The 21865-nt window shown below is 47.3% G+C and overlaps 1 long non-coding RNA gene across 1 annotated transcript; it reads right to left on the minus strand.

Moving 5' to 3' along the window:
• Positions 1–7246: 7246 nt before the first annotated feature.
• On the minus strand, positions 7247–16406 carry LOC119621473 (uncharacterized). Its single transcript, XR_005238051.2, has 3 exons — positions 16230–16406; positions 14875–14938; positions 7247–8024 (listed from the first exon to the last, which is right to left on the minus strand). It is a non-coding gene; the product is annotated as an uncharacterized lncRNA (long non-coding RNA).
• Positions 16407–21865: the final 5459 nt, after the last annotated feature.

The raw sequence follows: 21865 nt of genomic DNA on the forward strand, positions 1-21865 counted from the left end.
ACATGTGCAGTAAATGCTGGGCTTCCGAGTTCTGTGTGTGGTCCTGACCCGGGTGGGAACCCAGAAGGTTTTCCTGGCACACTTGACACTTAGAGTGAGTCTTAACAGATGAGGGACAAGGCAGGGAGGAATAAATAAGCCAGGGAAAACAGCCTATGCAGGGGCCTGTGGGCAGGGAAGGCTTGGTGCAGCAGGTGCCGTGGGTAGTACAGCAGTCGGATCCACAAGTGAGCGTGAGGAAAGGAGAGGAACAAGAGGACAGATCATGAACGTCTTGAGGGAAAAGAATGGAGGAGGTAGTAGGGCATGGTGGTGATCTCAGGCATTAGGGAATATCCCAAGGAGAAGCAGAATTGGACGTGGAGAGCTGGAATCATTTGTCTCTGTCCAAGAGGGCATTGGAAGCTGCAGGACGTGAGGTTGCAACCCTGGGCTGGCCCAGGGCCAGCCTGCTAAGCCAGCTGTCCACTCTGTCAGCTCTCGACCTGCAAGCTCTTAAGGTTCCCAGTTGCTGATCCGCCCTACCATATCCAGTGGCACAAGAAAGCAGGAAGCAATTGAGGTTTGCTCAGTTTCCTCTAGTCTTTCCGTGAGCCCTGTGGCTGGCTCCAAGAAACAATGCCTCAAGACAGCGTTTTGCAGCAGAATGACTGGAGGGGGCAGAGGTCAGGTCTCCTTTGCATTTGTACGTAGGCTGCTGCCTGGCCACAGCCCATGCTTGCCCAACTGTGGCTGAGCTGGCTAAAGGAACTCAGGAGGACTCAGCATTTATTGAGGACACACTGGGGGCTTCACGCAGTGCTGGGTGCTTGGATCTTTATAGCGGACCCGCTAATGGTACTCTGTTCTTCTTTTGTAGATGAGAAGGCTGCTCAGGTGGGTTAGGGGGCTGCCCATGGACAGGGAGCTCATGAGAGGCAGGGCAAGGATTTGGATTCAAGACCATCTGAGTCCACTGTGCCAGGCTGTCTTACCTGAGCTTCTTTACAGACCAAACATTTCTCTGGCAGGGCAAGGCCCTGCACGTGAGTCAGGGGGGCACAAGACTTTCCAGATGACAGGCACTGAAGGCAGGTATCAGCCTTGACAGGTGGGCCCAGGGCACATGAAGTAGGTAGGGAGCATGGGTGTTGGAGGAAAGTACTGGAAAAGTTCAGTTGTCCTCAGCCAGTTCTGACCTTGAACACTTTGGAGTTCAAGGAAGACAATAACACTACTCAGAGGAAGACAATAATACTATTGTTAGTCCTTTATATTTTGTATATGTGGAGATATATATATATATATATATATATATATATATATATATTCACCCCCAATCATCTACCCTCACATCTCCCACAAATATCCATCCACCCATCCATCCATCCACCCAACCATCCATTCATCCATTCATCCATACATCCACACATTCAATCCCCTCAAGAATCCACCCATCCACCCACTCATCCGTCTACCCATCCATCCATCCACCCAGCCATCCACCCACCCATCCACCCATCCATTCCCTATCCATTCATCCATCCACCCACCCACACATCCACCCACTCATCCGTTCATCCACTCATCCATCTACCCATCCATCCATCAACCCACCTATCCACCCATCCATTCCCTATCCATCCACCCATCCATCCATCTACACATTCACCCACCCATCCATCCACCCACCCATTCATCTACCCATCCACCCATCTACCCACTAACTCATCCATTTATCCATCCACCCACACATCCTCCCATCCATCCATTTGTTCATCCAGATGCCCACCCACACACATTGGTTAATTCAGTGGTTCGATGACAAGCTTCAAGGACCCAGGCTCTTTCTGCATTTTTGCTGTGTGGTCCTGAGAATATCAGGCTGTTTTCTTCTCTCTCATCTCCTCAAGGTTGCAAGATGGCTGCACCATCTCTATGCATGTTATCCTCACACATTAGTGTTCAAAGGCAGAAGAAGGAATGTCTCCTGTTTGTGTTCCTCTAATGAGGAAAATATTCCCAGAGGGTCCCCAGTAGACTTCCCCTCATATCTCCTGGGCCAGAATTGCATCCCATGACGATTCCTAAACAAGTCTCTGGCAAGGGAAAAGAGATCATCCTGATGGCCTTAAACTGAACAAGATGCATTGCCTGTGGAGGGGCACAGGCTTCTCCGAAGCTGCAAGAGACTTGAATAAAATTGGGATTCATTTAGCAACGAAGAAGGCAGGGGAAGAAGGGGGTGGCTGTTGAGTAGGCAAATGTGCCAGCCACTCCTTCCATCTTCCATTCACTCATCATCCACACAGCGATTCATCCATCCATGCAGCCCTCATTTATCCATCCATGCATCCATTCATCTATCAAACATTTATTGATGCCCACTGTGAGCCAGACCCTATGCTCTTGGGCTGGTGGGAACTCACAAAAAAAAGATCTCGTTAGGGAGAAATATGGAGTTTCCCATAATACTCTGATAACGGCTTTATTTAGTCACAGTAAGAATAATATCTGAGGATCGTGCTGTGCATTGCAGTTTGCAAAGATCTCCCAGGACCACTCCTTCATTCCACACACGTTTATTGAGCATCTGCCGCATGCCAGGCAGAGCTTTTTAGTTTTACAAAGTGCTTTTTCCTACATTTGTCAGAAGGATCCCTCCAAAGTCAGAGACCAAATGTTTTCCAGAGGCAGGAATGAAGCATCCCTTGGGTCTTCCTCAAAACCAAGAGTCCTCTGGGGCCAGGATTCTTGGGAAGCTTCTCCTGGGGGGAGGCAGAAAGTATTTTCCAGAGACAGGGCTAGAACTCTAGACTTTCTAAAACAGTAGACTGTGTGTTTTTCAGAGCTTGTGAATGGACATTCAGAGCTTGGGGTGGGGGTTTCATAGTCCACACACAGGGTGTCTTCTAAGCTCGGTATGATGGAATTGTCGCTTTCCTCAGTACACAGAGGGCATCTCTACTAGTTCCAAGGGCACAGACTTTTTCTCTGCCAAACCAGGAAGAGTCATGGCCAACCCTCCAGGGATTATGAAGTTATAAACGTAAATTTGTCCTTGATACAGATGCCTCCAACTGAGTTAGACCCACTGGCCTATTAATCGTCTATGCAACATCTTAGGACCTCCAAAGTCACCATGACATCCCATCAAAACTACTCATCATGCCTTGTTCCATCTTCTGGGGACCCCTCTGCTCACAGTATGTCAAAATGCCTGTGAACACCATTTCCATTGACGTGTCAGCTAGGAAATGAGCCTTACCTACTGGGTGATCAAATTCTAGTTCTCCCAGATGGGAGGAAATGCTTTAAATATACACGTGTTGTTAGAGCTATTAAGATATTGTCAGGACCTATTAGGCCATCAGGAAAGTCAGTTTTTCGGAACATTCTTGCCTTTCATGTCCTCTTAAGTCTTTGAGTTGACCTTATTGGTTTAGAGAGAGGATGCCATAAATCAAGTGATAAGGGGTTAGCCATGTGCATGGCTTAAAGTCCTCCACGCCAGGGCCTTGGGAGTCCTTCAGACCTCTGAGCTGTGATTTTGCCAGACGCAGGACCTCAAAGTCTTTCATACCCAGGGATTCAATATCTGCCACAGTCATGGGTCAGAGTCCTCCATTCTCAGGGGGCTTAAACGGTAGCATGATGCAGCTGGCTCATTCTGGCAATTGTAGGAGGCAATTGTAGGTATTGTCTTCCAAATCTGCTTTCAGTGATGTCATTGGTAACTTGAAGTCAGCCACGGTGGGAGTGTAAATTGGCAAACACCACCAATAAGCAGCTCCTCTCCTCCTGCCAAGAGCTTGTTGTTAAACATTTACCAGCACACCGCTGGGCTCAGACATCTACAGATGTAGGGGTAGATAATTTACCACCGCCAGGGCAATGGGTTTTCCTGACCTCATGATGAAAGATTTTCTAGATTTGAGGGCATTGTATTTTCTAGAACCTTGGGCAGAGTATTTTTTATAGTCATAAGAAATGTTTTCTACACCTTGGGATGGAGGGTTTTCCAGAGCCCTGAATAGAAGTTTTCCCAGATCTAAGAAAAAAATTTTCCAGAGCTGAGATTGAGAGTTTTCTTAAGCCAGAAACAGAAAATAAATATTGGGGCCCTCAAATCACTAAGCTAAAGGGAAAAGTCAAACTGGGAACTGCTTAGGGCCAACCTGCCCCTCATTCTATTCAAAGTCACCCCTCTGCTCACTGAGATAAATGCATAACTGATTGTCTCCTTTGGAGAGGCTAATCAGAAATTCAAAAGAATCCAACCATTTGTCTCTTAACTACCTGGGACCTGGAAGCCCCCTCCCCACTTCAAGTCTTACCATCTTTGCTTCGAGTTGTCCCACATTTCCAGACTGAACCCATGTTCATCTTACATATGTTGATTCATATCTCATGTCTCCCTAGAATGTGTAAAACCAAACTGTGCTCTGACGACCGTGGGCACATGTCGCCAGGACCTCCTGAGGCTGTGTTACGGGCGTGTGTCCTCAACCTTGGCAAAATCAACTTTCTAAATTAACTGAGACCTGTCTCAGATTGTTGGGGTTCACCACCCCAATTCATAGTCATAGACTTTTCCAGAGGTAGGTAAAGAACATTTTCAAGATGAAGGATCATCTCTCGTTCCAGGGTCGAGAATGGCATCTCCTTCACAGGCAAAGGAAGTTGGTGTTTGGAATGCTTGACACTTCAGGACCTCCATTCATACTGAGACCCCATCAAACCTCTCTCTCCTTGGTTGCAGCTTCCAAACAGAGTGTGACAAATCTACAGTGTCTCAGCCGATAAATCAACCCCCAAAGATGGTCAAGTTCTAGACCCCCAAGGTCAGAGTGAAAACTCATTGAGTGATTTTACATTGTGAAAACAAAAGTCTGCAATCAAGTTATCTGCATGAATCCTATGCATGTAACGGACTTTGGGGCCTCTGTTGTCAACCAGTGTTAACTTCTCCTTTCGTCTTTGTTGGTAACTTCTCGGTAGCTTGTTCACATGCTCTAGATAAGTAGCAGTCAATATACCTAGATTTTGGAATAAATAAGGACTTTGGGATCATCAGAATCATGTTGGGATCTTTGGACAAGTTACTTGATCTGGGCTTTAGTGTCCTCATTTGACACATGGCAATAATATAGCCATGTGTGCAAAGCTCCCCAGCATGGAAACTAAAAGGTAGAAGTTTGTTTGTTTCTTTTTTTTTTGGTTTGAGACAAGATCTCACTGTGTCATCCAGGCTGGAGTACAGTGGCACAATCTTGGCTCTCTGCAACCTCTGCCTCCCGGGTTCAAGCAATCCTCCCACCTCAGCCTCCTGAGTAGCTGGGACCACAGGTGCATACCACACCTAGCTAATTTTTGCATTTTTTTTGTAGAGATGGGGTTTCACCATGTTGCCCAGGCTGGTCTTGAACTCCTGAGCTCAAGTGATCTGCCCACCTCAGCCTCCCAAAGTGCTGGGATTACAGGGGTGAACCTCTGGGCCTGGCCCGAAGCCTTCTAATAAATGTAAGATACAGGCTGGGTGTGGTGGCTCACGCCTGTAATCCCAGTACTTTGGGAGGCAGAGGCGGATGAATCACAAGGTCAGGAGTTTGAGACCAACCTGGCTAATATGGTGAAACCCCGTCTCTACCAAAAATACAAAAACTGGCCAGGCATGGTGGTGCATGCCTGTAGTCCCAGCTACTTGGAGGCAGGACAATTGCTTGAACCCGGGAGGTGGAGGTTGCAGTGAGCCAAGATCACGCCATTGCACTCCAACCTGTGTGTGTGTGTGTGTGTGTATATATATATATATATATACACACACACACACACACACACAAATTAGCTGGGCATGGTGACATGCACCTGTAGTCCCAGCTACATGGGAGGCTGAGGCAGGAGAATCTCTTGAGCCCGGGAGACGGAGATTGCAGTGAGCCAAGATCATGCCACTGCACTCCAGTCTGGGCGACAGAGTGAGACTCTGTCTCAAAAAATAAATAAATACATACATATAAAAAATAAATGTAAGATACAATAGAGGCAGCGAGGGGAAGCAAGGCCTAGCCTATTGGGGTCTGACAGTACTTAACAGGGTGCCATGGGAAGGCCTGGCTTCCTCCCCTGACCCTCAAGTTTCCACACTGTAAAATCAAGGGTTAAAACATGGATGGCACAACTAATATCCACATCTGTTCAGACACGTATTAACATCCTGTGAACTGAACCTTGGCCTTCAGAAAGCTGCCCCAAAGCCAGTCCTTCAAGCAGGGAGAGTGGAATCATTTCTCAATACCTACAATTACATCCTTTGTTGAAGGGGCTAGGTGAGGTTCTGATGGCGTAAATACAGTGACTTGGCCAAGGCCCTGGAATGGAAGACACCTCTTGGCAAATCAGTCATCCTCCTGGAGATTTCCCAGACAGAGATGAAAAACAAGTGGGAAATTAAATGTTCCAGTGACAAGAGAGAGGTAAAGCCTTCCTTCTCTCTCTGAGAAGTGCTCTGTGCCCAGAAGGGAAGTACAAGAATTGCCACCACATCAACTGAATCTGTTCCCGAAGATGTGTTGGAAGGAAAAATGTTTGAGTCTATGGCATTCCTGGCACACCCAAACTCCCAACCAATTAACTCAAATATCTCAAAAGCATTGCTAAACACCTATCTAGCAACCTTTCAAGGATTTCTGCCCAAAACAAAGCATTTTAAATGGAAGTAAATAAAAACTTTGTTATTATTTAAAAATCATCCAGTAACTTAACCCTTAAGCAATGGGTAGGTTTGTGTGCATTGATATTATTCAGTCTAAGATGCAAAGGAAGTTTTCCTTCTGCACAACGAACATGTGCCACGGTGTAAATAAACAAGTAAATCAGTAGGTTAATGATGTTAATTATGAATCCATCTGAACTGGACTTGGGCTGGGAGGGCCTCTAGGTCTCTGGGTAAAGGAAGAAAAATGTATGGAAAATAATTAAGAAAAAGACCTGATCCCCACAGGAGAAGAGCCGAGATTCACCTGTAGCACACACCGCCTTCTCCCACCTGGATTTGAGTGCAGCAAGAATGCTTCCAGCAGTGAGCATGTGTATGTATAGTAATTACCACATGGTTTTTTATTTGTTTAGTATGTTCAGGGTAACATTTTGTTTTGCGTGTAAGCATTCAGATGTGAGATTTCAGCTAGTGGGGATAATTACAATGACTTACATTTCAATCAATATTTAATTTTTTTAAGTTATAGATCTTAGAAGCTCGCTCTTGCTTTTGCTTTCCCTCTCAACTTATGGATCTTTGTATTTTATTTATGAACTTAGTAGTTTTTATATAAAAGCAAGATCACATGTACTTGTTCATTGATTCATATTCAATTAACTCATACATTTGATAGATTAAATTCTCATAAACTTTTAACGTCATTTAAACATTTAATTAAGAAAATTCCTTTAGATATTTCAACTACAATTACAAATTTAATTTAGCCAATTCAAACACTTCAAACACCTAACAAGGGAGACTTACAAATATGATGAACAAATTATCCCTAAGCACTTAAGCAGCTTCTGTAAATCTAATCAGACATAAAATTTGTTGCTTAGATTTTGTTTTAAATATCATAAAAAGCAAGCAGAAACTATATAAAGCAAATCAAAGATTATAAAATTTCTTACTGCAACTGTAAACACAGCTTATACAAAAGTATCGATATTATGGATTTATTTCTTCATCATCTTGTTGTGGTAAAAGAAATATATGTGCATGGACCTATTCATTTCTCACTCCAATCGAGATGAACAAAATAGTACTAATCTTGTATTTAAGCTAAGGATACTTGGTAGGAAGCTTGGGTCCACGACATGGGTGGGGCAACTTTCTTTGGTTGAATCCAGAAGATTAAGCCAAGGGATGCCATTCCAAGATCCTGGACCCACAGAGGTCTCATGCTGGGTAGGTTTTCCAGGCTTCTGATGGGTTGGTGTCCATCTTGTGGTGAGATTCTATCAGGCACGTCACTGGCACTTTCTAAACTCTTGCCATTTGTCTGGGATTTAACCAATAATACATGTTTCATTTTTTTGCATCCTACGTCCTTGCCTTGCAATGACCAGTCTCTTGATTCCCCAGTAGCTTGGGGATTCCAAGCTACTGGGTTTCACTTCATTCCTGTACAATGATCCAGTTGTGTAATTTCTTACATTAAAACCTAATGTGCTCAAGTCTCTTGCCCAATTTTCTACAAAGTTGTCTATCTTTTTCTTGCTCATTTGCAGGAGTTCTTTATATATATTCTAGATGTAAGCTGTTTGCCAGCTATGTCTGTTGTAAATATCTCCTTCCACTCATTTGAGATGGAGAGTTGGGGCCTCTCCTCTGAGACTCAATCCTCGATTACAGGCTTGAGATCTTTTCTTGAATGTCCAACGGGCATGCCAGAATTTATATGGCAAGAATGAGTATCTCATTTACGGATTCCCCATCTTCCCACTTCCCACTCCTTTTTTGAAACTCTCTCCAAATCAGAAATTGGCACCATTATTCATCCAGTTGTCTAGCTCCATTCTTTTAATCATTCTCTGGAACCCTTTTTATATCATAAAACAGAAATTATATACAGAAAGTACATGAAAATAAACGCATAATTTAACAAATTAAGATAAACACTCATGCAACTACCATTCAGGTCAAAAAATAACATTGCCAGCACTCAAAAACTTATCATAAATCATACATATATATGCTTTGCCTGTATTTGAACTTTATATTTATGGAATCACAGAATACTTTTTTTTGCATCTTCACGTTTTCTTTCAATATTATACTTGTAATTCTCATCCTGTTATGTATAACTGTAGTTCATACATTTTCATTGTTGCATATTATTTCACTATACTATGTATGCCACCTTCTACTCTTAATGGATATTTATGTTGTTCCAATTTCTAGCTATTATTATTATTATTATTTTGAGATGGAGTCTCGCTCTGTCGTCCTGGCTGGAATGCAGTGGTGCCATCTTGGCTCACTGCAACTTCTGTCTCCCAGGTTCGCGTGATTCTCCTGCCTCAGCCTCCCAAGTAGCTGGAATTACAGGCAGGCACCGCCACGCCCGACTAATTTTTGTATTTTTACTAGAGACAGGTTTTCACCATGTTGGCCAGGCTGGTCTTGAACACCTTACTTTGTGATCCGCCTGCCTTGGCCTGCCAAAGTGCTGGGATTACAGGCATGAGCTACCATGTCCAGCCCCAGCTATTGTTAACAGTGCTTCTGAACTTCTAAAAATATTCCTACCCATTTTAATGATTACACATATGCATGAATTTGTTTAAGGTATATATCTAGGACTATAACTGCTGGTCACAGAAAGTTCTCAGCTTTCCTAGAAAAAACGGAGCTCTTTTCCAAAGTGGTTGTAGCATTTTTTTTTTTTCTTTTTAACTTTAGTCGGTATTATTAAGCTATATTTTTCTCAGGATTTATTTATTTGATTTAAAATTTCAAATGTATTGGCATGCAGTTTTTCATCACATTCTCTTCTTTTTGATGTCTGTAGCATTGGTGGTGACGCATCCGCCCTTTATTTTTGATATTGTGTGTTTGTGTCTGTTCTTCATTATTCTTGGTCCGTGTTCTCAGGGCAACAGTGGCTTCTATGATCGTTTTCCTTTCTGGGTTCTTATATATCTCCTTCCAACTAGCCCTGGTTATTTCTTACTATCTTGTTAGCCCTTCATTTATTTGAATGAGTTTTTAAAAGGTTTTCAAATGGCCGGGCTCAGTGGCTCGCGCCTGTAATCCCAGCACTTTGGGAGGCTGGGGGGTGGCGCAGATCATGAGGTCAAGAGATCGAGACCATCCTGGCCAACATGGTGAAACCCCCTCTCTACTAAAAGTACAAAAATTAGCTGGGTGTGGTGGGCACCTGTAGTCCCAGATACCTGGGAGGCTGAGGCAGGAGAATTGCTTGAAACCAGGAGATGGAGGTTGCAGTGAGCCGAGATCCCGCCACTGCACTCCAGCATGGGTAACAAAGTGAGAATCCGTCTCAAAAAAAAAAAAAAAAGTTATCAAACATCTTTATTCGTATCTGATGAGAGGCATGGTTTCAAAATCAGAGCCCTGATTCTGGAAGTCCATGGTTAAGATTCCTCTTTCTCTCACGTCCAGTCCGTCGGAAGTCCGGTCAGCTCTACCTCTAAAGCAGATCCTGATCATGCCCACTGCTCTCTAGCTGGCATGCTCTTATACCATATTTCACAAGGGCTCTCTTGACCCAATTTTGAGATCTTGGCTAAAAACTCTCAGTTCCTCTTTGTGGGCACTTCGCTCAGCCTGCACTCCAACCCCTCTCCTTACTGGGTTCTACATTCCTGGGTCACAACAATATACCCAACTTGCAGGAATTCTTTGCTAAACATCAAGGGATGAACCCTTCTTCCTTGGTTCTGTGAAATCACTCAAAATTCCCAACCCACAGGAAGCCCCTAGACCTGCTAACCCCACTCCACTTGCCATAGAGAAGCCACCTTCTACATTCCAGCTTGCTGTTCCCCTGTCCCTGGGTGCAATCCCCTACATGGCCCTGCACGGCAACTTTCTCCCACTGGATGCTGTAAGTAATAGAGTTCTGCTTTTCATCTCATCAGAGGTCAGTGTGTCCATCTTACCATCGTCAGACCCTAATGTTATAACAGGAAGCCCCTCCCCAACAGCTTCAGTCTGTCATCTTGAAGTCTTGAAGTCTTCAAATAGCCCCCTCTCTCCCTCCTTTCTATTACAGCCTGCTAGACTTCACCTGTCATAGAGCCCAAGTCATAAGTCACATCCTTCCCTTCCCTGAATAAGATGCTGTTAGCATTGAAATCAGACTGAAACCCAAACTTCTTCCTATGGCTTAAAAGGTCCTGTATGGCTTTGCTCCTGCCAACCTCTCTGACCCCATCCACTATTCCACTCTTGTTCAGTCTCATAGTCCTAGTTCTTAGAACATCTTAGAACATAGTAGGCACTCATAAATCTTTGATAAGTGTCAGGTAAACAGAAACCACTCTAGGTACTTCAGACAGAGTGATTCAATTTAGGGAATTGGTTGTAAAAACGTTGGAAGGACCAGTGGAGTGAAAAAGAAATGGTGTCATTTTGGGCTCACAATCCTGTATCACTATCAATGCTGCTTGACTGTTGTCATTGCCACTGATAAAAGTTAGGAGCTTGGATTCTCTCTGATGTTAGTTCCAGAATCTCGCATGGATACATCCCATTGGCAGAACCCAATCGAAATCCAACTCGAAGGATGTCTGGGAAATGTAATTTTTAAAAATTTTTGAGACAGAGTCTCCCTCTGTCACTCAGGCTGGAGTACAGTAGGGCAATCTCAGCTCACTGCAACCTCTGCCTCCCGGGTTCAAGCGATTCTCCTGCCTCAGCCTCTCGAGTAGCTGGGATTATAGGCACGCGCCACTGTGCCTGGCTAATTTTTGTATTTTTAGTAGAGATGGGATTTCACCATTTTGGTCAGGCTGGTCTCAAACTCCTGACCTCGTGATCTGCCCGCCTCGGCCTCCCAAAGTGCTGGGATTACAGGCGTGAGCCACCTCGCCTGACCAGGAAATGTAATTTTTAAACTCCTAGCACTGGTGATTCCAGGAGGAATGTAGAAGGTCAGGGATAAGGTATGGTGTTTGGCATGGTAAGAAAGGCCTTTGAATGGCCCTGACTGCAGACCTCATGAGAATTTTGTCATGTACCCTCTTTTCTGCCCTGGTTCCACTTGTCCATGTTTCTGTCCATAAAGTGGCTTGGCCAGGGCCCGTCATGCTGCACATCTTGGCCAGGATGCCTCACCTTCAGACTCCATGAACCTTGCTGGGGTCAACAGCTATGGGGAGAACAGCCTCCATTTCCCCCACTCTAGGCCGCATGCACTGCAGAATCAAAATTAGTTCTGCCTGTTGAACCTGGAACCTCATCAGGTTGCTCATGTAAATGAAATCTGAACAATTGTGGCCTCTAACCTGCGACCATGGAACTTAAATCCGGCTCAGGTTGCTGATCAGAACAGATGTCACAGTAACCATTCCATTATCTTCCCATCCTTTCCTCTTATCTTCCCATCCCTTCCTCTTATCTTCCCATCCCTCCAACCTATCCAAATTTCCCCTCCTACTCCAGAAGCCAGGAATGAAGATTATTCTAAGAGTTGTCTAGATCCAGGGGCACAGACACCTCCATGCCTAGAGTTTGGAGGGGTTAAGGTATAGGCTGAGCAAAGCGCCCACAAGGATGGATTGAGAGGTTTTAGCCAGGATCTCAAAACTGGGTCAAGACAGCACTTGTGAAATATGGTATTACAGTGTGTCAGCTAGAGAGGCCCTTCAGGTCCCTAGATAGTCAATTTTTTTGGGCCAGGGATGTCAAGTCCAGATCCTGGAAAAAGAGTATGGACAGCCAGTCTTCCAGGCCAGTCAAGTGGTCCTCCATCGTCACAGAGAATCAGCCCTCCAGAGACAGGTATAGAAAGTTCTTTGGCTTCACAGTCAGAGTGTCTTCCAGAAATGGGATTGCATAATCTGGAGCCAGGAGGGCAGGACAGTGCAAAACCAGTGAGGAAGGGTCTTCCAGAAACAGGCTGCAGAATTCCAAAACTAGGAGCAGAAAGTCCTCTGGAGCTGTGGGGTTTACCCCGGAGTCGACAATGTTGTGGGACTATAAATATCTCTGGAATATTTTCCAGAGCCAAGATCAGATATATTTCCAGAGCCAGAGACAGCAAATTTTTTTGCTGATCAACAGTCATAGTGTTTTCTAGAGCCAGAAATAGAACCTCCTGAAGATATAGAATAATCCATTTTTTTGCTATAAAGGATGGCATCTCTTCCAGTGCTGAGGGACACTGACCTTCCTCCATCAAAGGCTGGAACAGGCTGTAGGGCACTGTGCTGTGGGAGTCTCCAGTGACAATGAAGTTAATGCAGTTGATTTGTCCTTATAGATATCACCCACTTGACCCTTTCTGCAAGATATCCTGAACCTATGATCACTTCAAGATCTATACTTATGCAGAGACCTCATTAAAACATACTCTCGCCTGTAATCCCAACACTTTAGAAGGCGGAGGTGGGTGGATCAATTGAGGTCAGGAGTTCAAGACCAGCCTGGCCAACATGGCGAAACCCTGTCTCTACTAAAAATACAAAAATTTAGCTGGGCCTTGTGGCAGGCACCAGTAATCCCATCTACTTGCGAGGCTGAGGCAGCAGAATCGCTTGAACTTGGGAGTGGAGGTTGCAGTGAGCCAAGATCATGCCTTTGCACTCCAGCCTGGGCAGCAGAATGAGTCCATCTCAAAATAAAAATAAAAACATACTCTCTCCTGTGTTTCCTTCTGAAGACCCTCTACTCAGAGAACACAGGTGGTGGTGCCTCACTCAGAAAATGTGCCCAAGCCTAGCTGGGAAGCAAGTCTCCTAGCTGGTTCTCTTCTAGACCCTCAGATGGGGCATAACCCTTTGACACCTACTGCTTTTAGAGGAGTGCTTCCACACAGCAGGGCAGGTACATAAAGCACTGATGTACAGAAGATTCCAGGCCCTCTTTTGTTTTCATCAAGTTGCAGATTCACCTCTTCTTCTTTTAGTGATTATATTGGCAAATCACTCTGATGCCCACAAGCTCCAAATAAACCACGTGAGCAGTCCTAGAGTCAACACACTGCTATGCCAAGAACGTGGGTCTTGGAACCCGACAGGCCTGGGTTCAATTCAGTAACACCATGTGGTCTTGGAGGAGATACTTTCTCTCTCTGGACCTTTCAGATAGGAAGAACAATACCCCTCCTGCAGGGCTGTCCTGAATGTTTAATGTAACAATATGTGAAGGCCCTACATGTGCCCTGGCTAGAGGAGGTTCTGGTCACTGTTCAACTGAAAGACAGACCAGATTTGGGAAAGTGCAGTGAGGGGGAAACTGGGTGCCTAAAAAGACTCTCGTTCTGCTGGTCGACCCAACTGTGTGACTCTGGGCAGTCACTTGCCTTCTCTGGCCCTCAGTTTCCTCATGTGTCAAACCAAAGGTTGAATAAGAGGATTCTAAGGGCATTGCCAGCTCTGACATTCTGAAGTTTCCTTAATTGGAAGATCTGAGTTGATTCTTTTGACATTTAAGAAGCCACTCAATTGTCCTGTCTTGGTTCATTGGGAGAGGACATCTGTAGTCACTGTATGAAGGATTTCCGTGAGAGTTTGATGGTATTCACGTGGTATTTATGACAAAAATCCAGGACTCAGCTGGGCATCGTGGCTCATGCCTGTAATCCCAGCACTCTGGGAGGCTGAGGCGGGTGGATCACTTGAGGTCAGGAGTTTGAGAGCAGCCTGGCTAACTTGGCAAAACCCCGTCTCTACTGAAAATACAAAAATTAGCCGGGCATGGTGGCACCTGCCTGTAATCCCAGCTACTCGGGAGGCTGAGGCAGGAGAATTGCTTGAACCTGGGAGGCAGAGGTTCCAGTGAGCTGAGATCACGCCATTGCACTCCAGCCTGGGTGACAAGAGTGAGACTCCATCTCAAATAATGATAACAATAATAATAAAAACCCAGGGCTCTTATCCCACCATCTACTTTGTTTCACGTTTTTCCTTGAGAGAGTGAATAACAAGTATGTGTGACAAATGAGAAGTCAAGACATCACCGTAATGAGTGAAGCAAATACCAGTATCCCAAAACAGGGCTGTGCCACACTGGAGTCCTAGCCAGCCCTCTCCATCCTCCTCTAACACCCATCATAATGTCATTACTATAGTTGATTGATTGGATAGTTGCATGTGCCAGGCAACAAACCTTATTTAATTCTCATAACAACCCAATGATTGCACTGTAATGACCCCGCTTACCAGAAAATGGGCCTCATCAGTCTTCAGAAATCTGACCCAACAGATAGGCAACTTTTCCTCCCTGCTGAGGGGTGATAGGAAGGATGGACATAGTGGGGGTTGGGGGCAGTCCCAGCTCCTAGGTGGCCGCTACAACACGACTAAAGAGATGGGAAGCAGGTGCATGGAGGTTGGGAAGGAAGGGTAGAGGCTGGGAGGGATGGGTGGAGGCTGGGGTAAGGGTCATGGGTAGGGGGCTGATGGGGGTTTGGATTTGTGGACACGTACTTGGGATGAAGCTCTGTGCTGAGTGCTGGGAATGGAGTTGAATCACAGCCTGAGTGTGTGTGTATGTGTGTGTGTGTTTGTGTGTGTGTAGGGGTGGGGAGATGTGAAAAGAGATAGACATCTTTTCAACGCAGCATGACTCTTGAAACAAAAGTTGCAGACACAAGCTGACACCAATATCTTATGGAAGGAGAGCGAAGACCCTATCTGGTTGCCAGGGAAGCCCTCACAGCCTTCCAGGTGAGCTGGTGCCATCTCCTCAGTCACCTGAACTGTGGCTCCACGTCCTTTACACCTCCTCCTGAGTTTGGGTCTCTCCATCTCTACTCCAGCTGGAAGCCTTAGTCCCCCCTGCCCTAACTCTCCCCAGTCCCTGCAATGACTGGTCTCCTAGTCCCCTCCAGCCCATCCTCCACACAGCTGCAAGAGTGGGGATCTTCCTAAAATGCAAACCTAATCATAGACCTCTCCCCTTCCATCACCCAGCTGCCTGAGAATGTGGTCCAAGATCCCTTAGCACGACATTCAAGCCCTTTGGGATCTCGTTCCTGCTTCCCCTTTCAGCTTTACTTTAAACTCCTCCTCCTCTCCAACACCCTCAACTCCACCATCTAATTTCCTGCCATAGTGCCTCGAGTGTTCCTGCTTTTTACTGCCTCCAGTCATTGCACAGACTGTCCCCTCTGCCTAGAATCCCTTCCCCACCCTTCCTCATCTGGTTCCTTCAGGTCCTGGCTCTGTATCCCTTTCTCCCAGCAGTCCCCCTGATTGGGTAGGTTGAGTAGGGACCCCTCCTCTGTTTTCCCACAAGCCCCGTGCTCCTTCTATTTTAATCCTTAACACACTGCCTTGTCATTTTCTCCTGGACTGCTTGCTTGGTCAGACTGCGGGGGCTTTGTGAGGGCAGGGGTGGAGGTGGACTCATCTTTGCGTCTGCAGAGCCCAGCGCTGCACCTGGATGCTGGAGGGTGCTCATTGCTGTTTGCAGAATGTATGGATGAGTGTGTGGTTCCAGGGTTGTGGGGGCGGGGTGGTCTTGGCAAGGGACTGTGGGCCAGGTTGAGGGAGTGGGCCGAATGGGCGTCTACAGGAATTCTGATGCCTGGGCCAGCAGGAGCTCGGCTTTCCCCTTACGGTCTGAGTAGGGGGTCTCTGGGGCTCAGTCAGAGGGGAGGGGTCCCTGGGCCCCACCATATCCTGGAAAGAGGTGTGGACGCGGCTTTCCCTCCCGGAGCTTCCTGCGAGCGTCCCTCTGCACAGCCGGCCTGGGCTGTCATAGCAACAGCCCGCCCCGGCGGGGGCGCCGGCCAACAGCAGCCGGTTCTGGTGAGGTAATGTCCCGATCTGGAAGCCCATTGGCTCCGTTTTTGTCCACGTCTGAGTCCAGGCGTGTGGTGCCCGGACACCGCAGGGGGAGGACAGAGCGTGCGCAGGGAGCCGAGCTGTCTACACCGGCCGCGCGATTCCTCTGCCTGCGCTCCCCGCGCACCCCCTCTGTTCTGGGCTGGCTGCCTCTGTCCTTCTCCTCTCTCTTTGCGTGCCGTACCTGTCCCTGGTTGTGTCGGTCGTTTTGTGCGTCTGTCTCCCTGACTCTCTTGGGGTCTCGGTGGCCCCTTCTTCTTGTCCCTGTCTCTGCGCCGGGGTCTCTGACTCTGAGTGCGCCTCCTCGTCTTGTCCAAACAAGGGCGCAGTGAGAGTTCCTTCACTTGCAGCCAGAAGGTGACTCACTGCTTCAAACCGCAGGGCAACCCGGCCAGCCTCCGGCACCTTCTTCCCGAGTCTGTGGGAAGCTCTGGCACACACACAGGCCGAGGGCTTGAGACCCCGAGAGGCCTGGGCTGGCCTTTCCCTGGTTGGCCTCACTAGACCTTTGTTCTTGTTGACTTGTTGCCCAGTCAAGGGAAAGGCAGGACGGTCTGGGCTTTGGGGAAGGGAAGGGGACAGATTTAGAGAAGAATTGGGCATGAGCTTCCATAATGCCAGCAGGGGAGGTTAGACAGCTGGAGGGACTTCCAGAAAACGACAAAGGCATAGGCACTGGGCCGAGTGAATGAAAAGGGCAGTTGGACTTCGCTCTACCCACCCCTCTGTCTGTCCGTCCATCAACACAACACACTGATGCCCATCAGTGCCAGGTTCTGGGCTTGGCAATGGCTCAGTCCCGTGAGCGCCTGGAATCACAGTCCAGTCTGGGAGGCAGACACACAAACCCCGGGTTTCAATGGGATTCCAGAAGAAGCTAAAACTCACCCTGCCAGGTGGGGTGCTTGACTCAGGCAGGGAAGCTTTGTGGAGGAGGGGGTCTTTGAGCTGGTGTTTTGGAGGATGGCCAATAGCTTGTTTGGATCAGCCTGGGCAAGGCACAATGACAGACCAGTCCGGAAGGATCAGGGGTGGTTGGAAGGTCCAGGAATATGAATACCTGCATGAGGGAGTTTGCACTTGAACCCAGGGGCAGTTTGCAGCCACCCAGGGATCAGAGCAGGGGAGAAGCGTGGTCAAAATGGTTTTCGTGCAGTCATGCCGGTGACAGAATCTTGGCTGTCTTGCTCAATGCTCACCGCAGCCCAGGGTACAGTGCCAGGCCCACAGTGAGTATTCATGCACTTGTCGAAGGAAAGCGTGAACTGAAGGGGAGAGGTTGTCCTGATGGATAAGGGCTGAAGTGATGAGGTCGTCTTCATGTGGTGGTGGAGGGGAGGGGAAAAGGGAGGGTTCAAGAAAGGTAAAAGACAGGTAGAAGTGATGGGCACTACTGGTTTACTGGAGGTTGTGAGGGTGATGGAGAGGAAGCTGCCTGGGGTAACACCTGTGTTTCTGGTTTGAGCAGCTAAGGGTTGGGGGAGAGGGAATATGGGTGGGGCAGATCTCAAGGGAAAGGTGGTTAGTTCAGAGTTGGAGCCTCAGCATCTGAGATGCTTGTGAGACCTCTGGGTGGGACTGGGTGGGAGAGGTCTGGGCTGGGGTGGCCTGCGTAAAGGTGGTGGCTGAAGCTGTAAGTAGACATGAGCTGCTTAAGAACTGGGACATTTACGAGCAGGTTTCTCTGGTGAGGGGGTCCTTTAGAACCCCAAGGAGACCTGGGTAGGAGTCAGAAGTCCTGGGTTTTGGTGGATTCTGACACTGGCTTGCTGTGTGACCTCGGGCAAGTCATTCCTCTCTGGGCCACTGTCCCCTGATCTCTCAGCAGAGCTTCTCAGAGGTGGAGTGGTGTGGACTACTTCTATTTTTTAAGGCCTCTGGATATTGTTTTAAAAAAAAAAAGAGATGTGCCCCTAACAGGGTAACAAAAATTGTGGTTATTTACTATGTTCACATTTACACATTAGCATTACAAGCAGACACAAGGATTGTGAGTATATTGTCATTTGGAGGTTAAAGTCTAGACCAGAGTTATATTGGGAAATTTGTCCCCTGGTTCTGGCCTTCCTAGTTGCTTGGAGTAATTGCCCTTTTGGATAGGAAAGCTGCCTGGCTGCGGGTAGAGAAGGGGTGAGGGTATGTGGAGGCCAGAAGGAGCTGGGCCAAGGCTTATGTCTGAGCAGGAGCTCATAAGTTCTTGCTCTAAGCCTGGACATTCATGCCCCTCTCCTAATTCCTGCCAGCCCCCAACTTGGTGTCTTTTCTCCAGGAGCCATCAGAGGCTATGCCAGTCCCAAAGCGGGCAAGAGCACTGTTGCAGCTCCTGCAGGACTACCTTCCTCTCCTGTTCATCCCTCAGCTCCTCCAAGATGAGAGTATTGTTAGATGAGCTGGGCCCAGTCTCTGTCTTTAACTCACCCCTGGGCAGGTCACTGCCTCTCTGAGTCTCGGGGTCTTGACATCTCTATGTCCTCAAGCTGTAGGCTGGTGGCTGGCACAAAGTACGTACTTAGTAAATGTTGGTTGAGTTGAAATGAATGGTGAAGTGGTTTATTTCACTGGAGCATGGGTTACGGGAAGAGTGGTAGCGAGAGATCATGTCATTGGGGTCATCAAAATAAGATCATGTCTGCAAATGTGCTTTGCAAAAGGTAAATCAAATATTTTAGAGTCAGCATCATATCATATTTGGCCTAATGCCCCTGAAAGGCTTCCAGAGCAAAGAGTAGACACAAAATGAGTTTTTCTCCCACTAAATCTTTTTTTTTATTTCACAAGAATTAATCATAAGTACATTCTGCTTAGCCCAGTGGTCAAGAACTAGGACCCAGTCAGGCGTGGTGGCTCACGCCTGTAATCCTAGCACTTTGGGATGCCAAGGCAGGTGGATCACTTGAGGTCAGGAGATTGAGACCAGCCTGGTCAATATGGGGAAACCCTGTCTCTACTAAAAGTACAAAAATTAGCCAGGCATGGTGGCGTGTGCCTGTAGTCCCAGCTACTCAGGAGGCTTAGGCAGGAGAATCACTTGAACCCGGAAGCAGAGGTTGCAGTGAGCCGAGATCGTTCCACTGCACTCCAGCCTGGGCAACAGAGCGAGACTCTGTCTCAAAAAAACAGCTAAGGTGGGAATGCTGTTTTCAAATCCTGACTCCATTACTTTCTGGCTGTTTGACCTTTGACAAGTGACCCAACTTCTTTGTATATCAGGCTGATACGTAAACGGCAAATAATGCCATTATTCATCTCATGGGGTTGTTATGAGGATTTCGTGAACTATTAGATGTAAAGTATTTAGGAAAGCGCCTGGCCCGTGTGAACGTTTCACAAATGTTAGCTTTTATTATTGCTAACAATGATAGGGCTTTCTCAAACCCCTCCCACAGCTGCCTGCTCTTAGTGGCTGGTGGGTATGGCAGATGCTACAGGTGGACCCACTCAACGAGGAGGCCCGGTTGGCTCTCCTTCCTCTACTCAGGGCAGCGGTTCTCAATTTGGGCTTGCACATTGAAATCAACTGGGGGCTTGGAAAACTCCCAGTGTCAGAGCTGTACCCTCAGAATCTCTGAGAGTGTGATCCAGGTCTCAGAGCTGGCTGAGGCATCTCCCTGATCCATGCCAAGGTGCAGCCACAGCTGAGAACCAGTGATCAAGGGCAGCGCTTCTCAAAGCCTGGACTCCAGACCAGCGGCTTCAGCATCACCTGGGAACGTCTGAGAATGCAAATTCTCAGGCCCCACGCCAGAGCAGCTGCAGAATCAGAAACTCCAGGGCAGTGGGGCCAGCAGTCTGTTTCAACAGCTCCCCTCCCCCGGGGGCTAAGGCTTGAGAACCAGCAATCTAGCGGCTGAAAGGACAATGTGTGCTTTTTTGAAAGCCACTGCTGTAAGCTGCTTTCTGTTATTCCCTGACATGAATAGGGACCAATTTCTGCCCCTAATAACCATACCTTTTGTTATCCTCGGCTGCTTTATATGTTTTCTCATATGTAGACCTCAGAGCAACCTCATACCGATAATTTACCTCCACTTGCTAGAATGAGGAACTCCTGTGACCTGTCCAAGGCCTCATAACTAGTTACCCCAAGGCTAAGTTCCTCCGACCTTTCGCCAAGCAGAGAAAGAGTCTTGGATTCTGTTTGAGACCCTGAGCCCTGACCTTGTCAGCAGAGGGGCTGCAGATCTTGCACTTCCTCTGGGAGTCCAGCTGCTCCTCCGTCCAGATGTTGTAAGGTAGAAGAGAGGCATGGGGAAGGGAAAGCTCTTTGAGATCAGATATCCCAAGAAACATCTGAGAGTTGCAGACTCAAAGGTTAGAAAATGAGGGGCGCTGTCTCCCAGGGGTCTCCTGCCCCACACCTCGGGAGGGAGATGCGTAGTGCTTGGCACAGCACCTAGCACGGAGTCAGCACACTCCCAAATGGCAACCACCATCATTGTAAGCCACACAAGATTACTGATAAATGTAGATAACAGGGTACTATTTTATATTTACTATTCTCTATTATTGCTGTATTTATACTTTTATTGTGGCAAAAATGCACATACCTTAAAAGGTCTTTCATCTTGTAAGTTTTGCCATAAAACTTCCAAATATAGATAGTGCTGCTGGCACAGCTGATATGCTAATGCTACCGTAGTTATCAACTGGGGTATATGGAAGAGCCACTGGCCACGGAGTGGGACAGACCTGAGCTTAAACCTCAGCTCCACCACTTATCTCTGGGGCTGCGGGCCTTCGGTTTCTCCTCCTTCAACTGGGAAGCACATGACAGAATGTATACTTCTCTGCAGACATGAGGGGTTGTTATTCTTGTCGAGAGAGTTGGTGGCCAGGCTGACATTAATGAAGAATCAAAGCCTGTGCATGCTCAGCCTGAGACAGACTCTCCGCCTTCAGATGCCTGGACCAGACTCATTTCTTGCCTTTTAATAACCAAATGTGGAAAGGCATCCACCAGGAACATGCCTGGCCTCTCTGTGCCCCTCCCTGACTCCTACCCAGGGAGCTGATGGGTGAGTGTGGGGTGAGGGACCTGTTCAGCTTGCCTCACTCTGGGCATAGCCCATGTCCTCAGCGCAGCCTGCCTGCAGAGGGGCTTATGTTCTGGGTGGTTCTTTGGTAGCAGCTGAGCTCAGCAGGCTGGCTTTGTCCCTCTGGGGGAGGTCTGTGCTTGTCCAGCACTGCCAGGGACAGAGAGGATGAGTCTAATTCAGGGGTGGAGGTATTCATAAGCCCATTTGGCTAAAGCTGCCTCCTCCAGGCAGGTTTGTCTGTGACATCACTTCACATCACTGGCTTTCCAACTCACCTGAGCATAAGGCAGATTCCTCATGGCAACCTGGAGAGCTCTCACCATCTC

The sequence above is a fragment of the Chlorocebus sabaeus genome, chromosome 20 (genome assembly GCF_047675955.1).
Source record: "Chlorocebus sabaeus isolate Y175 chromosome 20, mChlSab1.0.hap1, whole genome shotgun sequence".
Classification (NCBI taxonomy): domain Eukaryota; kingdom Metazoa; phylum Chordata; class Mammalia; order Primates; family Cercopithecidae; genus Chlorocebus; species Chlorocebus sabaeus.